The sequence below is a fragment of the Hypomesus transpacificus genome, chromosome 8 (assembly GCF_021917145.1).
Source record: "Hypomesus transpacificus isolate Combined female chromosome 8, fHypTra1, whole genome shotgun sequence".
NCBI classification, from domain to species: domain Eukaryota; kingdom Metazoa; phylum Chordata; class Actinopteri; order Osmeriformes; family Osmeridae; genus Hypomesus; species Hypomesus transpacificus.
This window is the reverse complement of record NC_061067.1, coordinates 8,381,956-8,399,329: the sequence shown is the minus strand read 5'-3', so window position 1 is coordinate 8,399,329 and position 17,374 is coordinate 8,381,956.

The window sequence follows — 17,374 nt, the reverse complement described above, 5'->3', positions numbered from 1 at the left end:
CAAGCTGTGAAGCACACATACACTGGTGGTGCCTATTATGGTCTGTGTCCAGTGTTGCTGCGGGCAGACCCCTGCACACAGGAGTGTGAAGGGTCAGGGAGATAGAAATCTGCCTGGGGGGGGGTCAGACAGAGAGGGTGAGGGCCCGGAGAGAGAAAGAGAGAGAAAGAGAGAGAGAGCAAGAGAGAGAAGGCGAGAGAGAGAGAGAGAGAGAGAGTAAAGGAGAGAGAAAGAGAGAGAGAGAGTAAAGGAGAGAGAAAGAGAGAGAGTAAAGGAGAAAGAAGGAGAGAGAGACCGGTGTGTAGGAAGGTCAGAGAGAACGAGACACCAGCGTGTGAAGATCGCAGAGAGACCATATTGCTCATCTCGCACACCAGTGGAGCAGAATGGAGAAAGGCAGGCTGCAGACTGACATCAGCAGAGGACACACCATCTCTGGGACCCCCCCCCCCCCCACACACACACACACACACACACCTGTTTCTGCCTGTGTCACGACATGACACAACACGTCAAGCTCAGTTATGCAGACAACACACACACACACACACATAAGTACATACCTGACCAATCATAGGTGTGGACACCAACCTGTGAATTATTCAAACAACCAGCAGGGGTGTGTGTGTTAACCATGCAAAGACAAACACACGCAGAAAAACACACAGACGTACGTTAAGTTGAGTGATGTGCACACACACGAGGACGCTAACCTCTCCCGATCCTTCCTATCCTCTCCCTCTCTCACCGGGTGAGTGGGCTCGTCCCTCCCTGAAGGAATAATTTCACGGTCTGGCATTAGCATAATTTGTTTGGCATGGAAATCACATGCACAGGGGGCATGTACCCATCGCCGCAACCTGTTAGATCATCATTAGAGGCATGGGGGGAGGGGGGGGGGGGGGGTTGAGTGTGTCTCAGGGACTGTGAGAAAGAGTGTGAGAGACAGAGAGAGACAGAGAGAGAGAGCGTCCGTGTGTGTGTGTATGCGTGTGTTCGTACGTGCCGGCTCACTACATTCAGGCCCTGTAGCAGCCTTTAGTGAGACTATACATCACCTCAAGACGAATGCTGATGTGAGCAGATTCCTCTGCGTAGATCCCTCCTCGTCTGGCTGGGGAGGGGAGACCTCCGCGGGAGGTTTATGGCGCGGACAGCTGCGGCTGCCACAGAAGAAGAGGATGAGGAAGAGGAAAGTCTTGAATACAGCCTGAAACGTCATCTGATAAATGAGAACCACTCTCTTCCTCTCCCACCACCCACCTCCCGGCACCTCACCCAGGGCACCAGGTGGTTTAATATTGATCCAGCACTCCGACGTCTCTCCCAGTGAGCCCGGCTGAAGTTGCTAGTGCTTCCTCCTCAATCTCCCAAGTCTGAAAAGGAAAGTTCCAGTTTTGAAGTGTTTTGCGTTGTTTACTGTCTGGAAACCCATTTCAGCTCCCCTTACAGTAACACATCAGAGGAGATTAGACTGTCAAATTTGTGCCTGGGAATCTTGTACTCTTAAGTTTGGATTCTGTTCCATTTGGTGTTGACTGTCTCTCATTTCATACAGTCTAGAGGCGAAGATGGATGATGTGTGTTCATTACAGTAGTTACAGAATACACAAGCAGAGATGACATCGCCAGTCGGAAATGTCAGGGGAAGAAAGGGGATGGAAGAAAAAGAAGGAAAATAGAGAGAGAAACCTCTCATCTTTCCATCCAAAACAGTAAATACAAGTTGTCTTCTTTAGTGCAGCCTATCACACTTTAATTGGGCCGTATTTTAACAGACACTTCAATTTTGTGAGATGTCACAGGTAAGCGAATATGTCAGATGGGAATAATTGTGATTTTACAGCGTGTCATCGTTTAAACTGTCCAATGAAACAGGTATTCGTGGCGATGCGCTGGTCCGACGGAAGGCGGAAGCCTGGTGCTTTGTGATAAGGTAATTCACAAGAGGCCTGTACATGCTCATTATTTCCTCTCATCAAATATGCTTGGCAGTTTGTGCTATTGTCACAATGTAGCATCATTTAACACGAGATAGTAATTGAATAGGTGTATTGGCTCAGCTGGAACTTCATAAAAAATGATTGCCCATAACGTTTACTATAACGTATATGTATATCAAAACACAGTCCAGGTGTCACATAAAGGTTTTAGGGCATGTTGAACTGCTGGAGTGTTTGAATTTAAATACCTAATTAGCAAATGAGCAATAGGTACAGCACTGAGGGTGTGTGTGATCTGCATACAGCAACACTTAGTGAGGGGGAGAGTGAGTCAGCAAAAGAAAGAGATAAAGTAACAGTCAGAAAGAGACAGAGCGAGTGAAAAAGACAGATACACAGACAAAGGGAGATTCGGACAAAGGGCGGGAGAAGAGAAAGTAAGGAAGACAGATGTAGCAGCAGTCACAAAAGAAAGAAACAGAAGAGAAGAGAGATCGACAGAGTTGTTGTAGACGTGGTAGCGCGGTCCCCCATGGAGAAATTGATTTGCTGCACAATCACAAGGCATTTCATCGCAACATTGCACAGTCACCAATAGAAATATTAGCACACTGACATACCCATAACTTGCACCTTGCAACAGATTAAGCTGGCCAGACCAGACAGAGGGAGAGATAGGGCGAGAGTGCGTGTGTGTGTATGAGAGAGAGAGAGGTGATTACAAACTCACTCCTTTTCCAGAGCCAGACCAGAGCAGCAGATGATCCAGCTGTCTGAACCCGCCTGTCTGCCTGGCTCACTGTAGCACAGAAGCAGCAGCAGCGGCACTGAGCTCCAAACATCATGTCAGTGACCTCACCCAGAATCATCTGCCAGCCTAATAGGCCTCATTCCCTCTGACGAGGGTGTGTGTGTGTGTGTGTGTGACTCTTGCTGGTTGATGGGTCACAGACACACTCACGGCCTGCACACCCTCTCCGTCTCTCGGCTTAATGGGGGGGAAACTGTGAAGACAAAAGCCTGTCAGTCCTCCTGCTGACCGAGGAATGGATGATTGCCTTCCCGCCAGTGCTGTGGTCCCCTCCCGTCTTTCCGGGCTTCCCAGCCAATAAGAGTGGACATCATTCACAGGCAATATGGACCGGCGTCATCATTTGTTAATTACTCTGCTCCATCAGAGATGAATCTCATCACCAAATCCTCTCTCCTACCATTACTACCTTCCACGCTTCCTCCGCTCTCTCCTCCTCTCTCTCCGTCCTGCCTTCATGCCTTTCTTTCTTTCTTTCTTCCTTTCTTTCTCTTTATCCTCATTATTCCCTGACTGGCTCCATGTAGTGTTTGGCCACATGAGACCAATCAAAAACTCAGACAACCTTCACTGATTTGGGAAAATGCAATTTTCTTGGTTGTTCTATTTCAAGAAAAAGGCTTGATTTACAGCAATAATGACTCCCTCCCACCTGTGTCCACACACACGTGTGCCCAACACAACCACACTCACATGTTCAAAACAGCATGATTATGGACAATTCATTTGCAGGATGATCGTGCAAATAGTCTACCTGCAAAGCAGGGTGAATCAAGAGGACAATTTATCATGTTGGGTTGCTGTCCCTGAAGGCAGATTATTGATTGCACAGTACAGTCATTACATGTTCCTACAGTAGCAGGAGGCAATGAGCAGGAGGCTTTTATAAATAATAGGATCGTGGCCCTGGTGAGTCCAGAGGTGAGCCCATTGTGACAGCTGGGCTCTCGATGAATTATCACAGCTAATGGAGTAGAACATGGAGGCGTGGTCGGCCAACCTGAGGGCTACTAAGACAGCACAGGGGTCAGGGGTCACGGACACCCAGTCACCTTTAAATACATAAGAGATTACAGATGGCATAATTAAATCATTTGGTTTGCCATATTATTTCTGTTTTCTGTCAGTGACATGAAGCAGTCTGCTATTACCAAACCCCGTTGCCATAGCTGCAACAACAGCATGACAAACAGAAAAGGATTCAGCTATAGGGACTGCACTTCTCTCACAAAGGTTATATCGACCGATGCAACCAATGTGTCAGAACCTATCCTTGGTAATAAACTAGTAAAGCTTGCTACATTCTACTTTTATCATTACAACACAGTGAGACTGGTTCGGGAAATATGCTGCTAGGCAGGAAAACTTGCCAGTTTGTTTTGTGACCTCTACTTTCCTTCGGAAACTGCTGAGTTTGACCTGAGAGCTGCTGCAATGGGCTTTTATGGGGCCGCATGGACTCAGGCTTGTAAACAGTAGATGAGACGATAAATCCCTCCTGTGTGAAACCTTCAGCTGAAACAGTTGAACACCTGAGGATGACACACACACACACATACAGACGCACGTAACCTGAATGAGTCTTTTTAGGAAGGTCATGGAGACTTGTTTCTGGGTCAAACTACCTTTCAAAAACCTGAACTCAAAGTGGATCAAAACTCTAACCTTTTCAGGAGAGCAAACCTGGGCCAGTGTTACTCACCTCTGTTTTTCCTTTCCAAAATGGACAAAGGGTACTGAGCTGACCACCTTGACAGTTTGGCCTGACAGTTCCTTGTGGTATTTTGACTGTCTAGACCAGCTATTTGTAACAGAGTGCATCTTTTTTACTTTAGCAAGTCTATTATTTTAGGAGTTGGATGACAAAATTGTAAGAACCTACATAGTTCTGGCATGAGGAGGAGTATGTTGTGTGTTATAAGGGATCTCTACCCTCAGCTTACTGCATTATCAGTGGAACTACATTGTATTACAGCCATATCTCTGCACCTGCTACCCTAAGTCTTCCTTCCAGACTTTAAATCCAGATGGATTGTTTTAGAGAAGGAGAGAAAACGTTTTTTTACACCTCCGAAACCCTAACTAAATAAAAACATATACATTAAAAAACAGATAAAAAAACAAATTGTATGTGAGGAATGCATCACTTGACTAGCAGTTGTCGTAGAAAGTTGCATCCGTACCCCCCCCCCCCCTCCCCCCGCGGCCACCACCACCAAAAAATAAAACATTAAAGTAAGGCATATTTCAGTGGCTAGCCATGGAGAACAGTCGCTCAGAAGTTACAATTTACTTATGTAATCCACTATTAACCTGTGGAACCACACATTTTCTCATTACATGTATCCTACATGAATGAGTTTCACTTAAACTGGCGCACCTCAAAATTCAGCTAAATGTTCATCCTGAGGTCACACTGCTTTAATAGCAGGTGTGTCCTATTCTCTTCATTAGGTGTTGTAGTGGGGTCTTAACAACCTTCGTCTGTAGGTTATAGCCTATGCGTCAGAACAATCAGTGGTCCATTTTTTACGTTTTAAAAGTTATGGCGCATCCACCATGTGAATATAAAAATCTGTCGGCCGAGGAAAAAAGGTAATTTGGCTACTTTAGCCTAGGGCAGCTTTCTATTTCGAGTTCCAGCGTGTATTCTTTCATATTTCTATCTCCTAATCAAAAGCGTAAATGAGCACGGTATGTATATCATATAGAAGCAGGAATAATCCTGCGTAACGTCAGCATTTTCGCATCAAACAATTGAGATGCAACCGGATACACCTTTGATACAGCGGGTGTACCAGTGTTGGATAAATGTGGAGATGAAAGGCGGTGAGCCAGAGACTTGGTGTTGTGTATGTGGCGCATGCCTCCTGCTGAGAACCGGTCTGAATCACGACCAGGAGGAAGCCAATTACTGCCCCTGTCTGCATCGCCAGGCTCCTATAAGGATGTATAAAGAGAGAGAGGGATATTTATAGAAGAGAATCTGGAGAGGAGAGGATCAAGCTCATGACAAAAGAATGGCGAGATGGAGTAGCCTAATGGAGAGAATGAGTGGGTGTGCATGGGATGTACATCGAAAAGTTGTATAGAGAGAGACGGAGAGTGGTAGACGGAACAATAACAAAATAATCAGTGAGAGAGGTAGGGGGGAAAGGGTGAAGGAGAAAATAAACATATTGTTAAAATGAGGTGTGTCCCTGCTGTAACAAGATGGTGGTCATGGACTAAATGTGAAAGGGACAGAGATAAATAGGATGGAAATATATAGTCTAGACCTCCACCGGACTATCAGTTTTGTACTACATAAGCATTCCTCAGTTAACCATCTGATGCAGGGACATGATGACACTATTACTGAATAATCCATTTGAGGCCGACATGAGATGTCACTGGAAAATTTGCTGTAGGTAAATTTTTTATTTTGGAAAGTAAATGTTTTCCTTGGCTCGAACCACTGAAATCCTGTTAGAACTATACTTCTGGAACTTGCTTATTTTCTGTACTTACTGTTCTATTCAATATTGTCCTGTCTTCTGTATAAATATACTTGCACTTTATATAGGAATGTATGCAGTTTATATAGGAATGTAAGAATGTGTAGGTCTAAGTTACTGTAGTCTGTGTTTGTCCTACGTTGCTTCATGTAGCACCATGGTCCTGGAGAAAGGTCTCGTTACTGTGTACTGTATTAGCTTTATATGGTTGAACAACAAATTAACTAGCCTACTACTAATTGTACTATTTTTCGCTTTAGATAAAAGAAAACATGTAAATGCATATCAATGATGTATTCCAGTGAACAACCTGGTACAAGCAATGTGTGTGTCAGTGCATTGACTGCATTTATTAATGAGTGTGTGTGTGTGTGTGTGTGTGTGTGTACTTGATATCCCTAATTTGGTGACATTTAAATGGTGGCCACCATCACGTGAGATCAAGATGATATGAATTGAATGAAGATGGGCTGGGTGTAATGAAGTCTAGATTCTGTGCTCCATCCATCATTGTAATTATGCATCAATCTAGCTAATTCTTCAGAATCATTAACCTTGGCAATCTTCCTCTAAGAACATCGCCATCTGGTAATTCCCTCAAACTTACAAATGCGTGCACACACGTCTACACACGCATCAAACACACACATACGCACGCACACACAACAAACCTGTCTGGAACAGCGGAGAGGAATAATGTTGTTCTCGAGGGACGCTTCTGTGTGAGATAAAAGTTCTGGACACACACGTCTGGCCGGGCTAATGAACTATCACGGCACAGTCCTTGTTAATAGATTACTCTATGATCGTACAATCTCATCCCCTGCTCCCCATTCGTCATTTGCACGCGTCGAAGAACCCCCCTCGTTATTCAACATCAGTCAATATAGAACGTGCCTCATATTAATTGGAGCCGCTTTGATGAATCCAAAAACGTATTCCTTTTAACTGCCAATTAGGGCAATTGTGTCTGGGAGTTTAAAAGCCCTTGGCGTAATGTGACTACCACAACAGGTGGCAGGAATGTTACCAAGGGGTGATATTATTGTTCATTATCTTCGATTTGAATATGAATCGCACAGCGATGGTCTGTAGACCAGAGGCTTTTAAAGAGTTAGCGCTAATTATCCTGTCGTGAACATTGATATGACGGCATCATTTGACTGCGCAGCGATGGAAAAGGGGGAGCCTATGAGACAGGCAGAGAAGGTGCTGGAAGTAGCAGTACAGTATACCCACAGTGAGCATACTCAATCGTTGCATGAATCGAAAGCCATTTGTTTTCTCATGTATTAACCCCTCGCCCCCAACGTCAGCCAGGTAGGGCGTAATAGACAGAATTAGAATAGATAAAGTTGTCCACGTGCGGCCCTTCTAAATGCCACCGCATGATAAACAACTGTGTTCCACCCCATTGGTCCTCTAACTTCATCTGCCAGTGGACAGGCAGCTTTTAGTCATATTTATGCGGCCGCATTCAATCCTCAAAACATTAACATACACACCAGGCTGGATGGAATGTACACCGCAGGTACGCACACACGCAGGCGCGCGCATACACACACAAGCAATAACGTACACGCACTTCGAGGTGTCAAGATTCTCTTAGATCTGATGGATGATGTCGTATGCAGGGCCATTCGTCACCTGGTTCATCCCTGAGCCCTCGACCGCCACATTAATCTCCCCAGCCAGCAAGGAACGCAGGATTATTGGTGTAAACATTTGTATGCAGAATTATCAGGTCCACTGTAGCTAAAACAAATACAGGGACTTATTAGGTTCGGCTTTGACGAAGGACGTCCCCTGGCTGCCCTCCTTGAGGTTGAGAAAGCAAACCAGTCCTCAGAAGCGTCATGGGGTAAAACATTTACTGTAACGCACTAAAGTGAGCTGGGAATAAACTGGTATGATTTAACAGTGATATAATTGCATGTGAAGTGCAAGTCGCTGCTGCGTAGCGGCCAAGTCGGACAGTCGATGTGTTGCGTGCTGAATAGTCCGCCGTGTCTTTTCTTTCACGTGAGGTAGGCCTACGTATACACAAGAGCCGCGTGTCTCCCACTTTTTCTGATGTGTCGGAATTAACCTCTCATTTACCACTTTCATTTGAAGCGACGGTGAATTGACACATGCAAACTACTTTTGTCAGATGAGCACCCGGACAGTTATTGAGCAGAACAACCCGTTAAGACAGAACAACCCGTTTCTAAACAAAACAAACAAACAAAAAAGAATGACAAACCTTTACCTGGCTTTAAATTTGCATAGCAGTGTGAGTTATGTGTTAAAAGGAGAATATTCACACATTTGAAGGGTAGCTTTGTACCAATATCAAAATCAACAAAGGGAGCAAAGCAGTCACATTTATGCATCCCTGTGAAATAGAAAAATAACTTCAAAACACTTCATATCAAAAGATGACTCATACTGGGGACTTTTTCTCAGTGATTTCTTCTGGCTCATTCCAGGCTTTATTCTCACTACAAAGCATGGTTGGCATTTCAGACTGTTTGTTGGTTGGGGTGGATTGTTTTTCCAAAAGAGAAGGAATCTTTTACAAAACACGTTTGAACTGGTCAAACTTAGGTCATATATATAAACTTAACACATAGGATATAGTGTATGTGTAAGGTCTACCGTCACCTCTCATCCCCCTCCTTCTCTGTGTGCATTCATTACAATAAATACAGAATGTACATACTATATATATTTTAAAGTAGTACAAAAAGAAGAAAAAAAAAACTACTTCAAGCTATGTGGCACTGAAATAACTTCAGTCAATCAACGGCTTTCCCTGTTACAATGTGCATCACATTTACAAAAATCAGTTCAAAGTTTTAAACCAAAGCAATTAGCTGTAGTTAGTTATTCCGAACAGGGAAGTAACTAACTCATTATTCTTCTCAGCCGTTGTTATGAACGCTTTGTGGATAAAGCATGGGAATCAATACCAGGCACAGTGGCACAGTTTTTGTCTGGACGTTCATATATCTCCGGGTGGGCTGGGAGAAAACTTGTCGTGGGCAATCAATAAAGGGCCATGTTAGCTTTAACTCACGTCTGGCCCTTTACAAGACACTGTGGACTAAAGCAGAGCGGTATTGTGGCCTGTGAGAGGCGGCCATTGTTATGGATCTGCTGAGTAAGCAGCATCGGTGAATAGACTGTGAGAGAAAACCATTGCAAAGCTTAAGGATCCTCATGCAAATGGACAGCTCCCTCACTTTGATCCATCAGAGTCCTGCATAAACAAACATTCGGAGGAGTAATGGACTGACGAGGGCAGGACCGCTTGGTTCCAGGAGCGCCAGGACCTTTCACTTCATTTCATCATCATCATCCTCGTCAAGGTCAGAGTCAAGAAAGCCCCACTTCTCCGAGTTGACGTAACGGAAATCATTTCCCTGAAATATCTGATCTCTTTTATTGATGCACACATGTTATACTGAAATAGTTTGATGGTAGCCTATTTCTCAGAATTACTACATATCAAACAACACCTCGGGAAGGAAAATGTACAGCTTATGAGAAGCTGGATGGTGAGAGAAAGAGAGAGACAAAGGGAGAGAGACAGGGAAAACGAGAGAGGGGGAGGAAGGCCAATCAGTGAGTCCAATGGGGACTGGGCCTGCGGTACGGCTGGTGTAATTATATTTGGCGTGTGCCCCGGCTGAGGGCCCTGGTTAATGTTGTGTTGGGAAACCTCATCAAGCTCTCACTAGCCCTGACAGTTTCATTAAACAGCCCCCCCCGCCCCACACACACACACGTACACACTCTGCCAGGACTTGTTAAATTATGTATGTATACATCTTTAGGGGGCCTCCTGCCTAGTTATTCTATATGCATGTGGGCCCTCTCTATTCCCTCTAATCAATGAAGTAGTCTTGATGTAACTCTGTGTCTGCCCTCCCTCTTGGGCTCATCTCTCCCTCACTTGCAGTTAGGCTTCTGTTCATTTCAGGTATGTATATAAGTCATTGAAACGGTTAAGACTTACATTGATTGTTACTTGTTGACTGCCAACTAAGACCGGAAAGGGCCAGTCGTTCGGTTGTACAGCAAAAAGTTTAATGGTGTGGCATAAGTTGAGGGGTTTTCTTTCAATGCACATATTGGTGTCAACGTTTTTATGGAAGGTCACACGTTGCTTCGAGGCGGCCCAGATGCAAGGTGAAGCCACTGTGAATAGGAGAGGCGTAACGAGTGGAGGAAAAAAGGAGTGAAAAGTTCCCAACAATGACTCACCCTCCTCCCATTAAGGTAAGCGCCGACTGCTCTTCTCCAACTCAATAATACAATCAACAGAGGCTAAGCATACCTCCCATTTCTCTTACGTAGTCTCTCCCACTCCGACATCAATATCATTTTCTGCTGACAAACTACTCATCACTTTGGATGAGTTTTGACGAGTTCGACTCAGTTCACTTCTCCTTGGAGAGAGACAGAGACAGCCTTAGCAGGAGCTACTTTTATCAGTCGCATTTCACCTCCGCAGCCCAGCTTGTGAAGACATGCAGGATGAGCCCCCCGCTCTCTCCTCACATCCTGCTGTCTCGAGACTACGCATCCTACTTCTACGCTCATCTATAGTCCATGAGGCTGCTGTCAAAGGCTCCTTCTGACCTAGAATCTGTACTGTAACCCCAAAACTTAGCTTAGCACCAACTGGAGAAAGCCACACGCTAACACGACTCTCATTTAGTGTGTTTATTAGAAAAAGGGTTCAAGTTCAGTTTTATTGTCAAATACATATCAACATGGTTCCTGGCATTGAAATGCTTGATTCAAAAACGCCTTAACTGTGCAGGCATAGTTAGACGTTAAAAGAATAAACTGAAATTGAAGGTAGTATAGTTTGTGGGAAAAGTGACGGATATTGATGGGAAAGGGTTAGCACCGTCTTCTGTAGTGGTTCTCGCAATGTAAATTATATGCTATTTCTAATCTTTCATTTCCATGTGTTTATCTTCTTATGTCTTACTTTCAATAGCAATAACCTAGCGGTCCCTTTAACATGTCAGCGTTACCTTAAGAAAAACATCCCAGAGTTTGGCTGCTGAAACCCAAATGGAGGGATTGCAAAAGGGGAGATCAGATACACTGAGCCTAAATTAAATACTGTCTCTACTAAGAGCCACCAGGTGCTGTGTGGAGAAGGATGCTTATCTCTTAGACACAGGTCTGCTAGAGGCAGTATCATATCTGGGAGCTGAGGCCCTCAAAGTCTGCCTGCCTGCCTGCCTGCCTCTCTCTCTCTACGCTAGTTGGCAGAGCTGGAATAGAGAGCTGAGCTCAGGCGATCAGCATCAGTCAACAAAGGCGCCTGCAGTAACTGTTTGCTTTTCTTTGAATGTGAAACAGTCGGACATATTGGGAGCAGCACCTGCTGAGAACGCCCACTCATGAATGCAGGAACGCCTAAAACACACACGCGCACGCACACACACACACGCACATGCACACACACACGTTGTACTGTGGTGTATTATTGATATGTTCCTAGAGGGGGTTAATAGTCGGGTCTAACACCTCTTTACGGCAAACATTTAAGGGTTCTGAACATAACACATGTACAGTTAGTCATGTCAGAGAATGAACACAGTCTCTCTCCCCCACTCCTTCCTGCCTCAGGCATCGTCTTCCTGGTCTATGTGTCACCGTGCTGCTATGGATCGCTTCTATTTTAGAAGTAAATGGCTGCCCCCGTCCCAACCCCCCTTGCTCTCTAAGCTCCTCAAGTCCGGACGGGAGATCTGAGAACACCCAGATCCCTATCTGAGAGCCACCTTGATGCCGAGCAATGATACTCCGCTTTGCTAGCTACGCCGCCAGGATTCATGGGAAATCCCACTACATTCCCTCAGCTGTCAGACTCTTCCCCTCCCCGTGTTACAGCTGGGAGTCACAAGTCAGCATGGCCTGTCACAACCTGACATTTAGTAGGAGGACATGGAGTCGGTCACCACTGAAATAGAACATCACACGATCGTATGTGCGAAGACATTGGACCCAGAGGTGACGGTGGACGTAATGGGACACTTCCGTCAGAGGCTTGCGGATGAATCAGTTTGACCTCCAGCAGGAAAGGTGAACCAAACAGGAAATAGGTGTGTCCTTCCTGCTGTGTCGGGGCACAACCTTGTGTTGCTATCTGTAACGTGAGGATCAGACAGCGTACTGCACAGTCCCAAGTCTTGTTTTTTTGTCACCCTTTATTCTCCTTTTCTATCTTCCCTTTCTCTCTTTCCCTCTTTTTATGTCTCATTTTTCACTTTCTCCCACTATTTCTTTCCCTTTCTCTCTTTTCACTTTCTCTCTTTTCACTTTCTTTCACTCTTTCTTTCCTTTTCTCACTTTTTACCTTCTCTCACCTAATAGAGGTGATCAGTCTAACCAATGAGCCAGTCTTTAAATCTGATCCATTCCATTGCAATAAAGGGCAATTGTCTTTTTGGGGAGACATACATTACTACATAATGAAAGGTTGATGTAGCAACTTTTCCAAATTAGCTTTGGCACAAGTGGCAGAGCTTAGAAACCAGGACTCCTTTAATTGGGTGTGGTGTAACTCAGTGGTGGAGAATTTGACTGCAGATCAAGAAATGCATTTGCTGAATGAGGATATATTATTTTTGGGTAGAGTTAGAATAAATAGAGAGTTTCCAGCCATGTTGTGAAAGTGCAGAGATTCTAAAGACATTTATACAGTCTGTATGAACAGTATATTGGGTCGTTATGCCTCCAATCATACAACAAATGTTTTACACTCAGTGTTGTATGTGGAAATGAAATTAATTCTATGGAACACCTAGCTACTGTGTTTTAAGGGCTGGTCTAGGTTGGCTTCAGAGAGATGGTTCTGGAAACCCAACTTCAGGTCAAAACTGTGCCTGTGGGGATTTAGTTTGAAGGGAATACTTAGCTGAAGAAAGGGTTTGGTTGAAAGGGTTCGACACCAGTAGGTTTCCTGCAGTGTCACCTCTCCCCCTGTGTCTCTTTGAGTCTTTATCTGGAGCCCTGTCTCTATGTCCCCTGCCTTTGTCTTCTGTCTCCCTCCCCCCCTCCCTCCCTCCAGTTATCTGACAGACCTGCGCTGGCCTGAATAATCTCCCCTCAACAGGGATCTGTCCCTCCCCACATTCACCACACCATCTGCCCCATATGCTGCATCCAGGGAGGCTGAGGAGCCTTCATGTAGCCCGCGGGAGAGAAGGAAGAGAGGGGGCGGAAAGGAGGAAAGAGGAGGGGGGGGGAGAGAGAAATGCCGAGGGGAGAGCGAGAACAGGGACACAAAAAAGATGACTACGAGGTGTGAGGGACAAGAGCGGGAGACAGAGAAATGACTTTGACAGCTGAAAAGCCACACCAAAGTGTTGTCCCAGAAAAAAACTTTTCATCCTTCACTAGTATTCCTTATTTACACACAAGCCATTAGCACAGACCACTGAGCTGAGATGTTCCGCGTGTGGTGCAGACTTAGACAGTTTACTTTGCAAATCCCCCCACCAGCACACACACATGTACACGCACGCACACACACACACTCATGCACACACATCCAAGAAGGACACATTAAATGACTGTGCTAAAGAGGATGCTGGTATGAATACTCGCTCCCTTCTAATGAGTCTACCGAGCATAATGGACAAATCTTTCACAAGTTGTCTCTCTCTCTCTCTCTCTCTCTCTCTCTCTCTCTCTCTCTCTCTCTCTCTCTCTCTCTCTCTCTCTCTCCCTCTCTCTCTCTCTATCCAGCCCTCCTCCAAAAATACCCCATCTCTGTCTCTGCCATGCAGTGGTGTTTACTCTGAAGCCTGGAGCTTAGTTTGGATGTGTGTTTTTGTATTTGTTTGTGTGTATGTGTTATAGTGTGTGGTATGGTAAAGAAACGTCAACCAGTGGGTTCATACAGAATTCCAATTACAACAATACGTAGCCTAAAGTTGTGTTCTTTTCTTAATTTCTTTTTTATACAGTGTGCCTGCTTCATTTCAGCCTAGGGAGCAACGGCCAGCTCAAACTAGAGACTTACTAGAGCGCAAAAATGCTTTGCTTGCCGAATAGCAAAAACTTCACACACACACACCTGTACACACAACACACACACACGCACACACACACACACTTACACATGTATCATGTTTTCCCTTTCCCTCGGTGGTGTCAGTCATGTGACATGTCTCATAGTTACAGCAGAGCACAGCGGTGTTTCGCTTCAGTGGCCCCTCTCTCCCATTAATAAAACATCATGCACAGGTTGGAGGTTGTTAGTACCGACACACAAACACACCCTCACTCAGACACACGCACACATACACACACACACACTCACGTGAGCGAGTACCTACACACGCAAGCACACGCACACACCCGAGCAAGCCCATACACAGACAGTCGTCAGGCACAGGCCCTCACACACACACACACACACACACACACACTGCGCTGGTGGTCTCCAGCTTGCCTGTGGAGTTTTCTGCGCCTCGTCATTAGTCTTATTTACTTTTAATGTGACAGAGACAGAGAGCGCCACACACCACCTTTATTAGAAACCCGCGGCCTTGAGACTTTTGGGCCCATGAATCTCTCTTGCTCTCTCTGTCTGTCTGTCTCTCTCTCTTTTCCCTTTTCTCTCAGTCTCCCACCCAGCCCCCCCCCCCCTTCACGCTATTCCTCTATCTCTGAACCTTCGATGCTGAAAGGCACAGAGTTTTCAAGCTTCAGAGGGCTCCAAGGAGTAGCAAAGTAATGTGCACACAGACACAAAGACAAACACACACGCACACAATTAACTTTAGTCTGTCAGTCCACAGTCAACAAGTGAAAGAAGTTTAATTGAAATGAGTTGTAGGAGAGTTGGCACTGTTTATCACTATGGAGACTGGCTGGAGGTGATGCTCCTATTATGTTATGTACGGTTTGGCATTCAAGGAGCACCAGCAAACCAGCCTCGGGTGTCGAGACTGCAGCCCAGATATGGAGTATGTTTGTGGGCAAGACACATTGATAGACCCCCAGAGACTTTCACTCTCCTCACCTCTCTTCTTTCTCTCCTCACCTCTCTTCTTTCTCTCCTCACCTCTCTTCGTCCGCTCCTCACCTCCGTTTTTTCTCTCCTCTCCTCTCTTCTTCCTCCTCTCTTCTCTTCTCTTCTCCTCTCCTCTCCTCTCCTCTCCTCTCCTCTCCTCTCCTCTCCTCTCCTCTCCTCTCCTCTCCTCTCCTCTCCTCTCCTCTCCTCTCCTCTCTTCTCTTCTCTTCTCTACTCTTCTTTTCTCCTCTCTTCTCTTCTCCCCTCCCCTCCCCTCCCCTCCCCTCCCCTCCCCTCCCCTCCCCTCCCCTCCCCTCCCCTCCCCTCTTCTCCTCTCCTCTCCTCCAGTATCTGAAGATGGATGTTCATCTTTGGCAGAAGATATTATTCCTGATCCCACAGACCTGCATTATTTATCAAGCCAGCCTCTAGCAGTCGCAGGGAAATCAATGGGCCAAAGAATCACCCCTGGATTACAGGCAGACCTGGGACTACTAAAATTAGGAGCTCTGGGCAGTTTGTGTGTCTGCATGTATGTGTGTCACATGGTGCCGTGGCAGAGGAAAATAGTTCGAGCTTGAGCATGTCTAATGAATTGACTTCAAAAGGTAGTTGCTGAACAACTACAACATTGGGAAATACTGTCTCTACCTGCACCCTTGTGTCAACTGTTTGGAAAAACATAAACATAAAGCTCATCTATAACATCTCTCACTGGCATGACCAACATCCTTTATACAGTAAGTCAATGACCCATGCAGTGATTATGTTATTGCTAAGTGCTTTTTTTTCAAATAAGCAATGGTTTGTTCACATTTTTTATGTCGAAAGGCGCAGCTGCTGTGTGTGTGTGTGCTTTGTAATGGAAATGTTGGTCATATGCATAGATGTATGTGTTTGAAATCTATAATCTTCTATGTTCATTGGTAAGAGACAGGAAGGGAAGATAATTAAGTTGAGTTCAAAGGAATGTGAGGTGCTGATGGCTCAATGGGCAGCTTGCCCTGGGGGATGGGTGAAGCATCTTATATGGCCTTCTGTCCTCTGGTTACTGTAAGGGGTCAATGAGACAGTTGCTCTGAACTTTGGCTAGAAGGACTGTGTCCTGTTTCATTGTTTGTGTTAATTAAAAGTATTGTTTGAAGATGGTCACACAAAGGACAGTTGACCATTTGACTGGTCAACCCCTGTGGCTTTATTATCTACTGCTCTGGAGAGAGCTGTGACATCAAAGAACTTTGGGACACACTGGAGATGTATTGTTTCAAACTGTCACTAAGTTGAGTTAGCCAATCACAGAGTTTGCTACATTGATTGATTGACCTTATAGAATGCCATTTGATCTTAAGTTTATATAAGGCAGTGCATGTGTAACGGTTGGCCATCACTCCTGCGAACGACCTGTGTGGATGGCACCTCCTTCGTTGAGACTGATCAGCAAAGCTTTGTTTATGTAATTGTATAGTCTAATAAATTGTATTAAAACCATATCCCTTGACTATTCAGATCTACACAGTGCCACTCGAATTCTTCCTTAGCAGCTTGTGGGTGTGTGTGTGTGTGTGTGTGTGTGTGTGTGTGTGTGTGAGAGAGAGAGAGAGAGAGAGAGAGAGAGAGAGAGAGAGAGAGAGAGAGAGAGAGAGAGAGAGAGAGAGAGAGAGAGAGAGAGAGAGAGAGAGACAACAGTCTCCCTCCAGTCAGACAATCATGTTGTTTGGTCTGCAATTCCAAGTCCAGTTGGAACGGTCTGGATCCCAGCAAAAAATATAATTAGTTGTGAGCTTACTGAGCTGAGCAACATTCAGTGTTACTCCCAAAACAACACATGCTTGACAGAACAAACAGACTACTTTCATGGGCCAGTTTTTCAGGCTCAGGGAAGCATGATTCTGGTCTAAATATGTCTTATTTCTTTTCACAAAGTCTCTGCGTCTGAAACACCGTCGCTCAGTCCAAGTCCTTGGAAGTTGGAGTCTGAAACATTCTCTTCACGCTCACTCCAACCTGAGGTTCCAGGGCTCGAGGTAAACGCCACCGCTTGGCTCCCTCGGGCCTTGTTATCTGAGCCTTGATGGAAATATCAGCCTCA